The sequence below is a fragment of the Thermobia domestica genome, chromosome 3 (assembly GCF_964235325.1).
Source record: "Thermobia domestica chromosome 3, izTheDome1.hap1.1, whole genome shotgun sequence".
Taxonomy (NCBI): domain Eukaryota; kingdom Metazoa; phylum Arthropoda; class Insecta; order Zygentoma; family Lepismatidae; genus Thermobia; species Thermobia domestica.
In genome coordinates, this window is record NC_137456.1 from 185,517,136 (window position 1) to 185,537,633 (window position 20,498).

Consider the following 20,498-nt stretch of genomic DNA (forward strand, 5'->3'; position numbering starts at 1 on the left):
GGGAAAATAATTATACAATCACTGAGAAGTAACACTTCCCAAGTGTAACACTCCGATTTTGATAAAAATTTGGCAGGTAGATACTACACATAAAATAAACGAATACGTGTTTTTTTATTTTCTGCAGAAAAACTGTTTTAGGGGGCAAAAGTCTCCACCAAAAATTTTGAAAGTTGACGCCCGAAAGGCAAAAACAACCGGACCGAAGTGAACGAAATTGTGCATAGATTTGGAAAACGTAAAATGAGGGAATATGGATTTCGTATTTTCCTGCAAAAAACAGTTAGGTGGGTCAGGGATCCCTCTGAAACATTCATCACGAAATATTAAAAGTACTAATAACAAAATGTAACATGTGTGTAAAGGACATGAAGAATTGGAACGACACATTGTGTAGGGACAATACGCAAAAATTAACGAATACTGTTTTTTTATTTTCTGCGGAAAAACGGTTTTAGGGGACAAAAGTCTCCACCCAAAATTTTGAAATTTGAGGTCCAAAAGCCAAGAAGTTCACCAAATTAAATGACATTGTGCAAAGATATTGTAGACGTAAAATGAGATAACTGGATTTCGTATTTTTCTGAAAAAAGCTGTTGAGTGAGGCACGGACCTTCTAAACCGTTGATTACGAAATATCAAAAGTACAAATAAGCGTATGTCAGAAGTTCGTAAAGAATATGGAGAATTGCAAGGAGACTTCGTATAGGGTCGATTTGCAAAACAATAAATGAAACGTCTTTTAATATTTGCGGAGAAAGATCGTTGGGGCCTAGGCTCCATCCAAAAAAAAAGTAAATATTACCGTAATAGCGCAGGAAGGAGTGGACCGAAGCAAATAAAATTGTGTGTAGATATTATATAGACTCTATGTAAAATAAGGTCTCAAGTGTCGAAGATCAACACCAAACTGGAAATAAATCGACACGTGTTTTTGTTCATGCGCAAAAACATTGTAAGGGTTAAAGGTGCCTCCTGAAATACTATAAAATACGCTATACTGTTTGTGCTTGTAGTTGATATTCCAAATTTGAAGAAATCGGATAGAGACACGACACTTGTGAAACACGAAAGACCATATTTTAAATATCCAATATCTACATATAATTTCATTCGCTTCGGTCCACTCCTCCCGCCATCAAATCCTCGGCCACTCAACAGTTTTTTCTTTCAGGAAACTACGAAACATGTATTCCATCATCTTACATCTACAATATTTGTGCACATTTAATTCACTTCGGTCCACTTCGTTTTGCCTTTCGGGCGTCAACTTTCAAAATTTTGGAATGGGAGCATTTGCCCCATAAAACAGCTTTTCCGCAGAAAATAAGAAACCGGTGTTTACTTTTTGCGTATTGTCCATACACAAAGTTTCGTTGCAATCCTTCATATCGTTTACACACATCTGACATACAGTTAATAGCTCTTTCGATATTCCGTGACAAAGGTTTGGGGGGATCCGTGCCCCACCTAACCGTCTTTTCCAGAAAAATACAAAACCCGTGTTCCCTCATTCTGTGACTACGATATCTGTGAACAATTTCATTAACATCGGTTAACTCCTTTTTATCTTTCGGACAGTAACTTTCAAAATTTTGGGTGCAAGGTTTTGACCCTTAAAACCGTTTTCCTCCGAAAATAAAAAAAAAACGTATTCAGTAGTTTCATTGATACCAGTTTAAGCACACACACCCCGACCATCGCATTTTTATATATCATTTTGAGCATATTTTTAGACCCCACTCTCGAGTAGGCTAAATCTCCAAAAAAATATCTAGTTTAAGCACACCTTTTGACCATCGTATTCCCCTCCATATAATTTTGAGCACATTTATTAAATCCCACCCCCCTAGTAGGCTAGATCTCTTACAAAATATCTAGCACCGCCGTTGTTCTTACAACCAAATAGTATTTTAAAAAGTTCTATTAAAACGCTATTGGAGATAGAATTGGTTTAGTTAGAACTCTGTAATACCACTGCCGTTTGTACGGGATTAATAAGTTACAATACAACATTCCTCTTATGGAAAGACTTTATATATTCTTTTGGTGAATGCCGTCCCAACCATCGCGACATCCTGTGAGCACCATCCATATATTTGTGCCGTCCGATTTCAAAAAATATTATGAGATTATAGTAAATTAATTTCTTCCATGTCTTCTGTATTACTATCTTTTATATTTTCTAAATTCAAGATTTCGATGTCTATATTATCACATTGCTTTTCACATTCTCGAAGTTTTTCCATTTGTTCTTTTATTCTTGTTTGTTTTTTCCTTATGTTTTCCTTTAGTTTACTTTTTTTAATTTTTAATTGTATTATTTTAGCCTCAATAATATCATTGTTAGATTTGGTTGTAATAGACTGAAGAAAATTACATACTCTCTTCTGAGTTACTCATGTGTCTGATGCAAGTGCATATATACACTTATTTTAAGCTACATCATCATAAACAAGTAGCGCAAAAAAGGAAGAGCTGCATGACTTGCTTACATATATGTGTGAGTTGAATTCCTTCTTACATGCATGCGTGACTTGCATAATACCAGTTAACATATTTTCTTTTTTAGAATACAACTCGCAGATGCATATATCGTTTTCTTCTCTCTTTCTTCTGAGTATGTAATACTAACAACACCAAAACTGTCCCGTCCGACCTGGCACGGCGCATTGTCCATCCCGCTTTTTTCGATTCAAGGTCATAACTTTGAAGAAAGTCCTTGAAGAAAATCAGTCCGCAAATCTCCAGCTTTTATAACTCTGAAACATACCACATGCAGCGCTCGCGTCTCCAGAATACATTTCCTTCTCTCTTTCTCTCACACATCACGTCAAATCTCTAGAGTTGAAGCATTCACTGATACCAGAATATTAGATTTAAATACTAAGTTGTAACACAGATTCTAGAAACAGAGTTGGAAACTAATTTTTAACACGTTTTTCCAGAATTTATAAAATTACGAATTAAGCTTTGAAACTATTACCAATGAATTACCACCAAAGAGAGTAACATGATATTTTTAACACGATAACCAACCCTGTTATTAGTGGCGTATTGGAGGGGTGCTATTTTCAAATCGTTATATCTCCGTTGTTTATTAACCGATTTTCAAAATTCAAACGTCATTCGCTTTCTTATTTTTTGCTCTATTTTTATAAATACAATACAGATTGCCTAGTCTACAGGATACAACTACATAATGTTAATTATCTTGAAACTGTTAAGCTTAACCCTTTGGGAATCCCATGGTACAATTTGTACCATACGGGGTGTTTCATGGTACATTGCGTTATAACTCTCCTATTAAAGCTTTTTCGTCCAGTATTTTTTTGTTTTGTTTTTCAAGTCCAGAAGCATTGTAGAAGACCTTACGTATGGTTTCACACCTTCCTGCGTCGAGACATAGGAGGTGATGACGTCACAATTCTAAAATATATATTTTATTTTAATATTGCGGGGCCGGTCTATGTTTATTATTTTTTGGCGGGCTTATTTTTGCACGTAGAAGATTGAAGTTTTGCACAAACATTTAGTACACCGAGTAGTATTTACTAGATTTTTTTCAGATTTCTGCGTTAAAACAGGGGGGATCCAGAGGGTCAAAAAGTTGAAAAAAGGGATATTTTACCAAAAAATCTCTTTCTTCGCGATTTTCCCGCCTTAGATACATGATGGAGACAAGTGAATGGTACCGCCTGAAAGGCAGTTCTATTCTGAAGAGACTGATGTGCCACACATGAACCTAGGGTAATTAGTGAAGTGTCAGAGAATTTTTACCAAATATACTTCTGTATAGGGGAATTTTGGACATTTTCGGTATTATTTTTGCGGTCTTATTTTTGCACCTAGAAGATTGAAATTGTGCACATTCAGTCCACCGAGGAGTATTTACCAGATTTTTTTCATACTTCTGTGTTAAAACAGGAAGGTACAGAGGGGCTAAACATTGAAAAAGGGAATTTTTACCAAAAAATACCTTTCACGGGATTTTATCGCCTTAGATACATGATGGAGACAAGTGAATGGTACCGCCTGAAAGGCAGTTCTATTCTGAAGAGAATGATGTGCAAACCATGCTTCTAGGGTAATTAGGGATGTCTCAGGGAATGTTTAAAAATTTCCCTCTGTATACGGGAATATGGGACATTGTCGGTATATATTTTTTGGCGGGCTTACTTTTCCACCTGGAAAATTGGAATTGTTCATAAACATTCTGCCCACCTAGTAGTATTTATCAGATTTTTTCAGATCTCTGCGTTAAAACAGGGGGAACCATAGGGGCTAAAAGTGAAAAAAAGGATATTTAGACCCAAAAATCCCTTTTTTCGGTATTTTCCCGCCTTAGATACATGATGGAGACACGTGAGTCATACCGCCTGAAAGGCAGTCCTAAGCTGAAGAGAATGATGGGCGAAACATGACCCTAGGGTAATTAGGGATGTCTCAGGATTTTTTTTTACCTGAGATCATGGTGTTTTACGGTAATTTGGGACATGGTGGGAATTCCTGATAAAATTTCTACCGCCCTTACTATTCAAGATAGAAACTTGACATTTGGCACACACATTCAGTATACCAAGTACTATTTATCAGATATTTTTAGATGGCTACGTTCACACAAGGCCGCTCCAGAGGGGCACAAAGAGCGAGAAAAAAATTCCCTCCGAAATTTTTTGACAAAAATTTTCCCGCTTCTGGTATATGGTATGTGCACACAAGTGGTACCATTTGAAAGCCAGCTCCATTCTGAAGAGAATGAGGTATGACCCATGATCCTAGGATAAATAGTGACGATGTAGTAGCTGCTTGACTGAAAGTCTAAAAAATAGCCCCAAAAGCCGGGTACCGGAAAGGGTTAAATGATGCCTTATTCACATTAGGAGTAAAGATAAATAAACTACTGTTTTATGAAATTACTCATAAAACCCTTATATCTAAAATTACTTAAATCTAATTTAGCTCTTCTATTCGTTGTGTTTCTCTTTCTCGTCTACTCTTAATATATTGATCATATAACTCTTTTAACTTGGGAATCAAATCTTCTTTCCTTAATCCTATCTTATAATGACCCCAAGCTAGAATATGTATACCATCACTCCATATATCTCTTGTCATCATAAGCACTTAAAGCTAACTTGTTTTCTTCTACTGAGAATACATTATGCTTTTTACTACGAATATGACTTTGTATTTTATATAACTCTTTCTTTTCTAAAACACAGTTCTCATAATCCTCAAATGATAGACCTGTTATAACTACACTTTTCTTTATACTCTTTGCTTTTCTAATCAGATCATCCTGATCTCCCCCTTTCTTTTTAATAGCATACATTTTTTATTTTAGACCGACAACCTTCTCTATTACAACACCTTTCAGTTCGTCTTTAAATTTTCCTAATTCCTTTTTATTAACTAATTTCAATCCATATTTATTGTCTTCTTTATAATCAGAGGTATCTAAATATTCATATATATCTTTCATATCTTCGTAAAGTCTTCTGTTTCTATATGTGCTACAACACAATCAGTATCAGTCATTAACAATTTTACATTGTCTCCATATCTCTTTTTCAAATCATTGTAGTAAAAGTCATACAAACATATTTTAGAGATATCTAATACTGCCGTCCCTACATAGATAGGTTTGTTAAATACAATTTTAGTTTTATACATATAAATAGCAGGTTAATTCTCAGACAATATCATTCTGTCTTTGAAGCTAGGTTTAGCTACTAAATCCTCTAACAAATTTTCATTATGTACTAATGTTATATTTATTCTTTTTCTTATATTTTCCATAGTTTTACCAAAAACAGCATTATTAGCCAACTTATAAAAGTCCTTCTCATATGCATTCTTTGCTTGTGACCGTATATTAGTATTTAGATCTATATATTTCTTTAAACAGGCTGATTGTTTAAATGTTAATATCTTATATATTTTTAAAGCTTCATTCTTTGTGACATATAGAATTTAAGGTTTTGATAGTGTAGTATATAATGCTCTTTATCATATAGAGTTGTCAATAACTTTGGAAGCTTTTTGTTATTAATGTAGTTTTCTGGAGCTAAGGGAAAATCTGAATGTTTATTATGGAGTTCCTTTGGATATTCTAAGTCTACTTCTAAAATATAACCATCTTCAAAATCATCTTTTGTTTGCAGTATTGATTTGCTAAGTGTTTCTCATTATACTTATTAACATATATCCATTGAAAACCTCCATACGGCATGTGATGATTCATCGCCCAACCATACTCATTATTTGCATCCATGTAGGTTATATAAGAGCTTTTTTTCTTCTTGTTAAAGTTATCTAAGTATTTATTATTAGTAACTGCATATCGATTTGAACATTGAGAGATTCCACCTCTTATACCTCTCTCTATAAATAGTAATTTGTCATAGTCAATAATTCTAATTTTTGTTTTGTCATCTTTAACATTGCATCCTAGGAAAAACCAGAACCGGTAAGATACCACGCTGGATCTAATTTATATGTTTTAAGAGCTGTATCTCTGAAATTTTCAATAATATCTCTTAGCTGAAGAACATCTGTCTTATTACAAAATTGAGTATATTCACTTAGTGATTTTAAATTAAATTGTTTACAGACTTTTACATGATGGCAATAACGCTCATTCATTTACTCTGCAGTTAATCTGTTTCTAAATTTGTCTCTAGATAATGGAACTGGTTCTTCTAAATTTTCTTTAGAATCAACAAAATCATATGGATAATCTCCTTTAGTACGAACTAATTCAAGCTGATTCTTTCGAAAAACTTTGATGTATCTCGAAATTGTTCTAGCTTTAAATTCTTTGTTAACTCTGCTAAGCCTTTTAGTAAAAATCTGAATGAATCAATGAATCTTAACTTGATAGATCTATCTTTTCTTTCGCATCCTTATACCGAATGGTTTTTGAGAATGTAATGTAGTTTTCTTCAGTGTTAGCTGTTACATCTGATTTTTCTTTCTCATCCCCACCTCCTAAACTTTTTATAAATAAATGCGCATCACACCTAGAGAGATTGTGGAAATATACAGGAATAAATCTTGGATTTGTATATTTTATATTACAATAAGAATGAGCAGCACCTCTAAATTTACCTGTTAAATGATCATGATCATATACTTTAGTTTTACTTGCATCTCTACTATTTTTAAGCTTTTATATTCTTTCTTACATTCTACTAGGACTTCTTTTATCTCTTTTCTCTACTCTTCTATCTCTGTTATGCTGTCATCCTCCTCGTCCACTATTTTGAAATGATGTTCTTCTTCCAAGTGTATAGCTCCTTCTTTTATCTTTTTCTTTAAGTACTCAATTTTAATCTTTACGCTTTCTATTTTCTTCAATAATGAAGGTGGCAGAGCTTCAAGACTTCCTTCACAAATATGACATATTGTAGTTGATTAATATATCTCTTCTTCTTCCTCAGATAAGGGTGTCATAGGAGTATAAGTATCATTTATTTTGGCTATTTTGATTGCTTCTTCTGTTAACCTTTTTAGAAGCTCATCTTCTACATTATCCCCTATGTATTCTACTGGTTCACATTTATAGGAATCCAAAGTGCTTTTTACGTAGTAAGTAAAATTATTAGGTTCATGTAGTTGATAAGCATTTCAGTAGAATCTTTCAGGATCAGGTTGACATGCACTTATTCTTCTTAGTATTGATTCTAAGTCTGCTATAATTGTGAATGGTATTGTGAATGGCTTATCATTTACAAATTCTAATATCTTATTCCACTCTCTAGGCAAAATGATCTTAGCAGCAGAATGTAAACCACAGTATTCTTCATGCCGTTTTAATAATTCTTCTGATTCAAAATGGTTAGCTAAACACCCCTCACATAAAAATTTCTTATGTCCATCTTTTGTTATTTGGCTTCCAACAAGCTTCCATAAATCTTTAATCAAACAGTAATGTGTTTTATCCCTTTTCTTTAAATAGAAAAGACGAATATGATTTTGCTTTCTTTCTTTTGTTAAAGACACTGATAGATATATTAGCTCTATTTTCAAATTTTGCTATGTGTACAAAAAAGGGAATATCTATAAAATATTTATCCAATTCTTGCTCATATTGTCTAGGAACTCTTTGTGGATTTCTATCAACAGGATGTAATGCTCTTAGAACAGACCATAAGAAGCATTTTTGATCTTTGTTTTTAATATTAATGCATGCTCTTCTTCTTTGAATTGTTTCTGAAAGTTCTATATATGATGATCCATTCATTACTACGTATTTCTTAATTCTTAGCTCAAGATAGTCAACAGAATACAAAGTCCAACCTGAACCCTTTCCTTGAAACTCTTAATCTCTGCCCTAATTTTTCTAGTTGCAATTTTATAATACTCATTTAGATCAGTGAATTGAAGTATAATTTCATTTGATGTTTCAAAATTATGTTCTCGAATCTGCTTATCTTTTTTAAAGCTGCATGTGAATGACATATTTACCTTAAGTGCATTAAAATATTTAAATCCATTTTTTTATCATACTTTTAACTGGTTTGCTAATTAAATGTAGGAATTTGGAAGGATCTCTATATCCACCTGTGTTTTTTTATTTTGAAAGTATGTAATCTATATTTAAATGAAGTTCCTTTTAGTTCAACATTTATATTCGCTCTTTTAGGCTTCAGTTCTCCAAAAATCTCTTGTTTAAATGGAGACAGTTTTAAAGGTCTCTTCCTACCTAATCTCTTATGTTTTGGTTTTACAAAGATGTCTTCTAGTTTGTTTGCCTAAAGTTTGATCTGTTTTATTTATCTTCATGTTCTTTAATACGGTCAATAAGTTCTGCTTTTCTTAATCGGGAATAACCTTTTATCCCATTTCCTTACATAAGGTTTTTAATTCTACTACTGTATGCTTAATTAAATTCATAATTATTCTATCGTTATTTTACTATACATAAAAATAATTTTAATCATTTTCATTACCTAATACAACGGCTAATATTCATGTGACGTAGGAAATCTCGATGTCTATTAGCATATTGTATTAGAACATGGCTTTCATGGGAATAACCCATCAAAGTTACTAATGATCTAATGAAAACTAATTCATTTTTATCATTCTTTTTTTCAAATCTACCTCATCATGTTCATCACTATCATTTGTAGGCTCAAGTTCTTTGTCACCATCATTTGTAGGCTCAAGTTCTTTGTCACTATCATTTGTAGGCTCAAGTTCTTTGTCACTATCCCAGTTTGATTCTGGTGTACATCTTTCTAGTACTCCATTCTCTTTTTTTTAATAACATTTCCAGTAGTGTTGCTATCAGTTTAAGATCTTGATGAATAAGGTTAAGTTTATTCTGTATCAAATCACATTGCTTATCCATATTTCTTATATACAAAATTTAACAAAAATGAATAATTATTTTCTTCTTATTACAAAAAACGAGGTTATGGAAAGGAAAACTATCCCACAACTTAAACAATACTGTAGAGAGAACGGAATACATGGTTATTCAAAGCTTAGGAAAACAGAAATAATAGCCTTAATCAACGAGCACAAATAAGTCTTTAGCAACAACTGCTGCAAATTCAGAACAACCAAGTAAACAAGATAAAACAATGATGAATAAAGATGAGCTTATAAAAGACATGATTCAAAAATTAAGTCGTGAGCATATTGTAAACTACTTTCAAAATACGCTTTGTAGAAATATAGTTATAGATGCACTTAGTAGTCGAAAATTTAAAGAATGGAAACAAATTTCAGAAATAAAGAACTTATCCGATGACTTTCTACATACCTTCGAAAACAAGATACATTGGTATTTAGTTACATCAAATCATAAACTGTCACTTTCTTTTATTGAACGTTATGAAGAACACATCGATTGGGTCAGATTATCAAACAGGAAAGACTTACTTAAACATGAAGACATTATTAATAAGTGTGGTGATAAACTTTTCTGAGACAAATTGTGTGAACGATGTATCATCATGGTGTTATCCTCATTTAAAACCAGAATTCGTACTAAACCATAAAGAACATACAAGACAACATATTCATTGGGAAGACTACATGTATGAATACGCTCAACAAATGAGTGGATATTTTCTTAATGAGTTTAAAGAAGAAGTTGATTGGCTCGTGTTTAGTGAAGAAAATAACTGGGGAAAGTATTCGCAAAAACAACCTATTGAGGTTTCTACACAATTCCAAGAATATTTACATTGGGGTATACTCTCTTGCAAAACAGATTTGCTCAAACTTACATTCCTAAAAACCTTTAAAGACAAACTCTGTTGGGATATAGTTTCTAAAAGTTGTCGCATATCAGGAAAAGAACTAACAGCCTTCTTGAGAGAATTTGATTCTCTTATCGATTGGTACGATATTACACCACTCTTAGATGAAACACATGTGAGAAAATATCAAAATAAAACTCATTGGTCAAATGTTAGTTTACACGATAAAAGCGAAAAATTCATTCTCGAATTCAAAAGCAAAGGTTTAGAATTAAACAGCATAATACGCACTTGTTGGGATAGGAAGTTCTCTGAAAACTTTCTAATGAAAATCAGAGACAAAATCGATATGTTTAAATCATTAAGAGTAAATAAGCATGTTCATGATTCCCTCAGAAACAAACTAATTCTACTCTTAACAGGTTTGCGTTTAATAGAGAACTCAGAAGAATGTCCAGTATGTAAAGAAACAAAAAATGAATTGTATAAAACGACGTGTAAGCATGGGTTCCGTGTTGAGTATATGCTTACCTGGTTAAGAAATAATAACACTTGTCCTTTGTGTAGAACAGTTATTATACTTAACAACAAGGACAACAACAACAATAATAGTAACAACAATGAATATTCTGAAGAAGATCCTGATTTTGATAATCCGTTTTCTTTTCTGAAGAAAATCCTGATTTTGATAATCCGTGTTTTCTCTGAGGAAGAATGGAACTAACAACAGCGAAGATTGATGTTAAGCTTTTATGAAATAATAATCATAAAATTTATATTAAAAGCTTTTACATGGGATTAGATATTAACCGATCATATAAACAATTAATTTCTTTAACCAAATCTTCTTCTGATAGGGATGTCCAAAACTCATTACCCTTACCTTTACGAATATCTAGTTCTTGTTGCACTAGGTTGAATAACTTAATACTGTTAGGATCTGTAAACTTTTCGTATATTATCTCATGATCTGGATATTTTTCTTCTGCTTCATTAAGACTCTTATATGGACTTCTCTTTTGGCATCTGATTGCGTAATAAGGGAAAGGATCATTAGGTTTGTTCTTCTTGTATATGATTAGGCAATTATCTCTTGAAACATCATCTGTATATGGTGCTTGTATTTCTTTTAGGTAATTATTCTTAAGAGGTAATTCTTTCATTTGGTTTTCTATCTCTTGCATTCGTGTTTGGAGTAATTCGTTGTTGTCTGTATATTGCTTAAAGTCTTGGATGAAGTAGTCTTCGATAATATCATAACAATTATTGTAAAAATCTTTAGATAATCAAAAGGCAACAGCTAGAAATATTTTCTTGTATACATAAGTTCCAGATATGATTGAGGTTGCTTCTTTGTCTCTTCCTTTTATTAGGTATGTGGAAGAGCAATTCTATAATTGGAGGAGTTGGTTAATTCTAGCTCATAGTAACATATTAACTCTTGTGCTTCTTTATTTTTTAACCAATTATCAAACCTCTTACCACCATCTTGACACAACTTAGTAGCATTGAAGTATCCTGTGTTCTTATCTATAATCAGTTTAAAATCACCAAAAATACCATACCAATAGTTATCTTTAATCTGTTCGTAGCAAATATCGTTTAAACTATTCATATTACTCGATTAATTGTTTAAAAAATATTTTTTAAACTTTATTTCGTTACCAGCTAGTTTTACTGTGTAAGATGAGTTTCTGAACTGGCCGGAATCCTGGGAACTTCGAAGTTTGTTATAGTAATCTAATAACTCTTTTGAATGTTTATTTTCTAACCAGTGATCAATCCCTTTAGAGCAACTCTCCTAGAATTCCGGGAGTCGGATTTCTCATTATAGTACCTTACTAGTTCTTTTGAATGTTTAGTTTTTAACCAGCTACCAATCCTTTTAGAGCGGCTCCTATGATTAGAGGAAGCGTTCATTTCTAGATCGTAGTAATTTTCCATACCAATAGTTATCTTTGTCCTGCTCGTAACATATCTCATTCAAACTTTGATCCATACTACCCTTTTATGGTTATTATTCCATAAATGACAACATTTATATTTACATTACATTACTTTTATCTGTCCAGCTATTATGTGAATCATCAAATCCTAACCATTTAACGTATACTTTGTCACCTTTCTTTCTCAACATCTTTTCCACCAAGTATTCATCTTTATGTTTCGTCTTTAATAGTTCTGGTTCGTAAAATCTACCTTGCACATCTTCTTCTAAATCTTTAATTCTATATGTAGGTGGATTAGATGGAATAACTTCTCTAATAACAAATACTTCTGTTGACCAATTAGGTGTATATCCTTTCTCAAATAACCCTTTCGATTTACTTATACGAACATAATCACCAATCTTATACTTTGGCTTAACATGCTTATATTCTTTCTTATACACTTTATCCAATATTGTTTGCTCATTCTTTTTATTAACTTTTATAGGTTTTAAACCAATTGTTCTATGCATACGATTATTATAATCGCAACTAGTGTTGGTAATATCTCTATCCATTTATAATTTCCTTGTGTTGTAAATTTCTTCCACATGTTTCGTTTAAGTGTTCTATTGAATCTCAACAACAGAAGCTTTCTTCTCAGTATAGGTTCAGTAATAATTAATCTTATTTTCCTCCATTAACTTCTTAAATTCTATATTGTAAAACTCTTTGCCTTGATCAGTTTGTAAGTTACTTGGTTTTCTCATTCTTAATATGGATTCAAATGCTTCTGTAACATTTTTACCGCTCTTATCTTTAACAGGAAGAGCAAATACATCTATAATTTTGAGAATACATCTATAATCGTTAGCAAATACTTATAGCCTTTGTTTAACTTGGAGATACCTTTTAGCACACCACTATCCATTTCTACAAGATCTGCTTGCCATAAATCATCTATACCTTTGACAATAACACTTAACCCAGCATAATTCTTTCTGGAAGGTTTGTGAATTTCTTCTATAATGTCTTCTCTAATACCTTTACCTTCTTCTAGTCAATCTTTCTTTTTAACGAATTGAGATTTAGTAACATTACATAAGAACAAATACCTTTCTCAATATATCTTCCATTCTTTGTTTGTTCTATTCTAATGGTATTTTTCTTCGTATATGTTGATTTCTTACACTTAACACAATACATTCTATTAATTATATAGAAATTTAAAATTCATCATCACCTAATACTACACTCCTAACATTATCATCATCACTTGATTCGTTTTCATCTTCATCTTCTCGTTCTATATACATAATACGCAATAATAATTTTCCATGTTTTAGATTAGAATCTTTGGATGGCCTAATTGTTAACTGATCATTTATATTAAAGTGTAATGGTAAACTTTCAACTAGAGCATCATTTAAAAATATTTCTATAAAATATAAATTGAGACTTGATTCTATATGCATTAACCTACCTCTATGAAGAAATTTGTAGGCGGCAGCTAAATTATATATAAAAAAGTACCAAAACAGCTAATAAGAGACAACTTAAATTTTCTTTGCATCTTTAGACAGGATAACACAAATTTAAAGCACACATATGATGAATTTGTTGGATCTGATATGTCGTTTGAAAAATTACAATCACTCTGCAATAAGTGTTGGGAAGAAGAGCGTGGTTTCTTAACAATAGATATGAGTAGGAAAATGAATAATGTTAAATACAGAAATAATATTAAAAACTTTTTAAAAGTATAGACCGGAGTAAGCAACGCAAACGAATGTACTTGAAACGTGATTGAACGTACCTAAACGTAGATGAACGTAGATAAACGTAGATGAACGTGTATGTTGTGTTACTTTAGGCTACGTTACGATGTGTTATGTTACGTTTTATTTCTTCTTTATATAATAAATAAGTCAGTTAAATGCTGCTGAAACTAAGAAATATACTAAGTTAAAAGAAGAAATTGCTAAAAGATTTAAGGAAATTAAACAGGCTAATCGAGGTAAATATGAGAAATATAAAGAACAAGATCAACCTGTTATTGATGCAATTAAACATTTAGGACAAGAAATATCAAAAGTAGCAGAAGAAAATAAAAATATAATTCAAGAGTTAGTTCGAGTTGTAAATAAAAGCGCAAAAGTAGATTCAAGCTTATTAGTAACACCTCAAATGTGTGAGAGTTCAATAAGTGGAAGTGATACGCCTATAACAGAAGAGAGAATAATATGAAAAAGCAAATTAAGTATAAAATAGAAGGAATTGAATCTTTAGCAACTACCCATTTTGGTAAGATTGCTTCGAGATATTATGCAACTATAGATGATAAATGTTTTGGAATGCAACCATATGATGAAGATGGAAAAATCATACATATGAAAGGCGATACAGACGTTAAAGTTCATGCTGATGATTTAGTTATTAATAATCGACATTACACAGGAACCGAAGGTTTATGGGAATTACTAACAAAACATAATCTAAAAAACTATAATGAAGATGATCTAGAAAAATATACACAAATAGTCATTGATTCTAATGTAGAATTTTATAACAATGATTCAAATACAAGAAAACATCGATCTAGTAGAAGCGAAAAATATAAAGAAATTATCAAACCTATTTATGATAGAGATATAAAACCAACTTTGGGTCCAACACTAACAAGAAAGAAAACACCAAAGTCTAGAGAAGAAATAAAAATATACAACGAATTACCTAAAGAACATATATGGATGGATGATGTGAGAAAATTAATTGATCGATTAATAGTTATTGACGGAGAGGAAAACTCTGGAAATGATAACTTTTATAATGAGGAAGTAGGCATAATGGAAATGGTTAATTCTAAACTCTCACAATTTATTCCTAATGATCGAAAGGGTATAGGTTATTTGATAAAAATATTGAATTTGTTGCCACCAAAATTTTGGAATAGTGAGAAGTATGGAAAAGGATTAATGAATAGGATTTTAAACATGAAGGGAATGCCAGAGCTACATATTCCAGGCTACGAATTTTGTGGGCCTTTTACGAAGCTACAAGAAAGGTTAGAAAGAGGAGATAAAGGTATTAACCCCCTAGATGAAGCTTGTAGAGAACATGATATTTACTACAGAGATAATAAAGATACAGCTTCTAGACATATTGCAGACAAAGAATTGGAAAATAAAGCATGGGAAAGAGCTTTTGCTAAAGATGCAAACTTGATGACAGAACGGTTACCAGCTTTGGGAACTGCTTTGGCTATGAATGCAAAAGTAAGGTTTGGTTTAGGTTTATAAGTATTATGTTTAATTTTTATGGATTTTGCAATAAAGGGTTATAATAAATATAGGTATGAAGTTAAGTAGTTTTACGTTTACAATACCTAACGAAGAACTTAAGAACTTAAATATTGATCACATTTTAACAAAAAAAAACAGTTAAATGATAAAGCTAAGAAGATTAAAGATGGTAGAGAAATGCAGTTATCTCTTTCTATACCACAAGTGAAGAAAATAAACAAACAAATGAAAACTAAGGACAATATTCACTATGGCGGTTTTATATTTACTCTTCCAACAATTTAAGCTATAATAGGTGCTCTAGGTTCTGCTGCTACCAGAGCTGCTGCTATACCCAAAACGGTAAATGATGCGAAAAAGAATAGAGAGGAATAGGAAGAACGAAAGAGACATAACTTAGCAATGGAAGAAAAACAAGGTGGTAAGCTTCCAGAAAACGTAAAGCCTCAAAGAGTAAAGACGAAGAAATTAAACCTTTATGTAACTTGGATCTAATTCATTCTTGGTAATATCATAAAAACTTATTTAATAAAATGAATATTCCAGATAACATTCCACGAGAGAATTTAATTACGTTAATTGAGGATACAATATTAACACTCCAAACTTACTAGCAAAAAATAAGAGGAAATTTAAAAGATTAAAATTTATTTATGTTACTCTTATTGCATTTTCGATACTGCTTTCTGCTTCAACAGGATTTATAAATATATTTATTCCTGTTACAGTCTATTCGATTATTACAACAGGATTTGCACCTACTTCTGCCGTTATCACTGGTCTATCAACACGATTTAATATAGCTTCGAAGAAAGAGTATTATAAAAATATGGTTACTCAAATTGCTATGTTTAAGGATGAGCTTAATGTTATTAAAATAATGAATGGAGAATTAACAGACGAACATATAAAAACATTGATGATAGAATTAACTATATATATAACGAGATAAGGTCATTACTAAAATGAACAATTTTTTAAAAGTTTGTACAATAAATAGGAAATGGCATTACAATTAAATAAGAAAAAACAATATAACCATTTTAAAATTTGTTAAATTGCAAGATCTGGAGGAAGAAAAATCATACGAAATAACCTTATGGAAATTGATACAAACAAAATACACTGGGGAAAGAGTATTAGTACATTTAAATGAAAAATACAAGACCATATTACCCCAGAGATATAATGAGGATACTGAACAAGTTTTAAAAGAGATGAAAACTAAGAAAATGTTTATGAGGTATGATGGAATGTAAGATCTTTCTAATGGTTATAAAATGCACGAACTGTTCTTCGAAAATGAATCTAAGAAGTAACAAAAATGATTAAAAAGTTTTTAAAAAAGTAATAAATTGAGTAGTTAGCATGGAACCTCAAAAAAATTTATTCTTACCAATAATTTCAATGTAATTGTAAAAAATGTACAAACTGAAACGCAACTGTTATTTGACATTAACGACTGTTTATTCAGCTTCAACTGTGACCAATGGACTGAGTTTAAGAAATCATTGTTTCCCATAGAGAGCGAAGTTAGCAGAAGATTCCATTACCAGTATCCAAACTTGTAATTAGCATATAGATATGTATAATATTTAAATATGCTCATTAATTCTTACTTTATGGTATCTCATAAAGGGCTATATTGTATAACTTAAGTAAAAGTACTGCGCTACAAGTTGTAAATGGACATTCGCCAAAGGAATATATAAATTTTGTCTTTCCGTTAGAGGAATGTTGTATTGTAACTTATTAACCCCGTACAAACGGCAGTGGTATTACAGAGTTCTAACTAAACAAACTCTTTCTCCAATAGCGTTTTAATATAACTTTTTAAAATACTATTTGGTTGTAAGAACAACGGCGGTGCTAGATATTTTGTGAGAGATTTAGCGAACTTGGGGGTGGGATCTAAAAATGTGCTTAAAATTATATGGAAGGAAATACGATAGTCAAAAAATTTGCTTAAACTAGTTATTTTTTGAAGATTTAGCCTACTCGGGGGTGGGGTGTAAAAATGTGTTCTAAATTATATATAAAAATGCGACGGTCCGTGGGTGTGCTTAAACTGGTATAAATGACACTACTGTATTCGTTTTTTGTTGTTGTTGCTTTCTTTTTTTGGCCGAGAAACCGTATTCATTTTTTTTTTTTTTGCCTACTGTTCATACACAAAGTTTCGTTGCAATTCTTCATGTCCTTTACACACATATGACATACTATCACTAGCACTTTTGATATTCCGTGATCAAAGGTTTGGAGGGGTTCGGGCCCCACCTAACCGTCTTTCCCAGGAAAATACAATATCCGTATTCCCTCATTTTGTGACTACAATATCTGTGTACAATTTCATTAAGTTCAGTTCACTCATTTTTGCCTTTCGGGCGTCAATTTTTAAATTTTTTATGGGACTTTTTGACCCCTAAAACCTTTTTTCCGCAGAAAATAAAAAAACCCGTATTTGTTTATTTTTTAATGTTGTCCATACTCAAAGTTTCGTTGTAATTCGTCTTGTCCTTTACTCACATCTGATATATAGTTTTAGCATTTTTGATGTTTCGTGATCAAGGGTTTGGAGGGGTCAGTGACCCACCTAATCGTGTTTTCCAGGAAAATACGAAACCTGTATTCCCTTATTTTGTGTCTACAATATCTGTACAAAATTTCATTCACTTCGCTTCACTTCTTCTTCCATTTCCGGCGTGAAATTTCAAAAGTTTGTTGTGCGTTGTTTTGCCCCTGAAACCGATTTTTTGCAGAAAATAAAACAAACTGTATTCCTTTATTTTTTGCGGATTGTCCATACACAAACTTATGTTGCAATTTTTCATGTCCTTTACACACATCTGAAGTACTGTTACTAACTGTTTTGATATTCCGCGATCAAAGGTTTATAGTGGTCCGTGCCCCATACAACTATTTTTCCAAGAAAATACGAAACCCGTATTCACTCATTTTATGTCTGCAATATCTGTGCACAATTTCATTCACTTCAGTACACTCCTTTCTGCTTTTGGGGTGTCAACATTTAAAATTTTGGATTGGGATTTTGGCCCCCTAAAACCTATTTTTCCGCTGAAAATAAAAAAAAACCGTATTCGTTTAATTTCTGCGTATTGTGCATACACAAAGCTTCGTGGCATTTCGTCATGTCCTTTACACACATCTGACATACTCTTACTAGCACTTTTTATATTTCGTGATCAAATGTTTGGAGGGGTCTGTGCCACACCCAACCTTTTTCCAGGAAAATACGAAACCAGTATTCCTTCATTTTATGTTTACAATATCTGTGCCAAATTTCATTCATTTCGGTTCACTTCTTCTTACCTTTCGGGCGTTAAATTTGAAAATTTTGGCGTGGGTTCTTTTGCCCCCCTAAACGGTTTCTCCTCAGAAAATAAAGAAAAACCTATTCTTTCATTTTTTGCGTATTGTCCATACACAAAATTTCGTTGCAATTCTTCATGTCCTGTACACACATCTGACATACTGTTACTAGCAGTTTTGATATTTCGTGATCAAATGTTTGGAGGGGTCTGTGCCCCACCTAACCTTTTTTCCAGGATAATACGAAACCCGTATTCCTTCATTTTACGTGTACAAATTTATTCATTTCGGTTCACTTCTTCTTGCCTTTTGGGCGTCAACTTTCAAAATTTTGGGTGGGAGTTTTGCCCCCTAAAACCGTTTCTTCACAGGAAATAAAAAACCCATATTGGTTTATTTTTGCGTGTTGTCCATGCGCAAAGGTTCGTTGCAATTCGTCATGTCCTTTACACACATCTGACATACTGTTACTAGCACTTTTTATATTTCGTGATCAAATGTTTGGAGGGGTCTGTGCCACACCCAACCTTTTTCCAGGAAAATACGAAACCAGTATTCCTTCATTTTATGTTTACAATATCTATACTAAAATTTATTCACTTTGATTCACTTCTTCTTACTTTTCGGGTGTCAACTTTATAAATTTTGGGGTGCGTTCTTTTGCCGCCCAAAACCGTTTTTACTCAGAAAACAAAACAAACCGTATTCCTTTATTTTTTGCGTATTGTCCATACACAAAGTTATGTTTCAATTCTTCGTGTCTTTTACACACATCTGACATACTGTTACTAGTACTTTTCGTATTTCGTGAATGTATTTTATTCATTTTTCTGGTTCCTTCTACTTCTTTCTTGGTACACTACGGTATTGACATAGTTTGTAGATTGAGCTGGGTTTCTTCATTAGACCTTCTCTTCTTCTTCTTCTTCTTGATTGTGATAATTTGTTTCCATTTATACAACATAGCCCCGTTTGCAAAGCTTCGTATTGTGAATTCTGTAAAAAGAACGAGAAGAAAAGATTATTAATATAGAAATAGATGATGATTAAACAACACATGTAAAAAATGCGGTCTCAATGATAAATATGATAAAATTACCTGGAAGGTATATTGCAGCAGTCTACGATCATTAACCGTGGGTACTGTTGTGAACAAATGTTGCATTTCACGCAGAGATTTTCCTTGGGCTTTACAAGACAAATAAAAATAAGTATAATAACCACATACGGATGAACCAAGGCTTTGCATTTGGCTATTATTATATTTATAATGCATACAATGAAGTTTTAAGAATGCAACATGTTGTGGTACATAAGGAAAAAGACCATAGCTGTCAAAATATTCTCCATAACCACGGTTATCAATATAAATTTCAATCCAATGGCTTCCTAATTTTGTGGATGGATCTGTATTCACAATGATTGTCAGAGAAAGAGAAATCCGTGAGGGCAACTCATCGCATGCAAACACACCGGTAAAATGATTTCTGAATAATGGACTACCATTTAAGGCACTAGCTAATTGTAATATATTCAACATCGTTGATGGAAATGATAAATAACATGCACGTACCTTGTTATTCCATCATAATGTTGCGCTGGTGGTCGAGTAAGGAAAACTCTCCATACACAATACAGTTTGCAGAGCTGCTGATTTCTGTTGGAAATGAACTTCCAATCGGATAGCTCCATGTCGTTGTAAATTCCAATAGTGACAA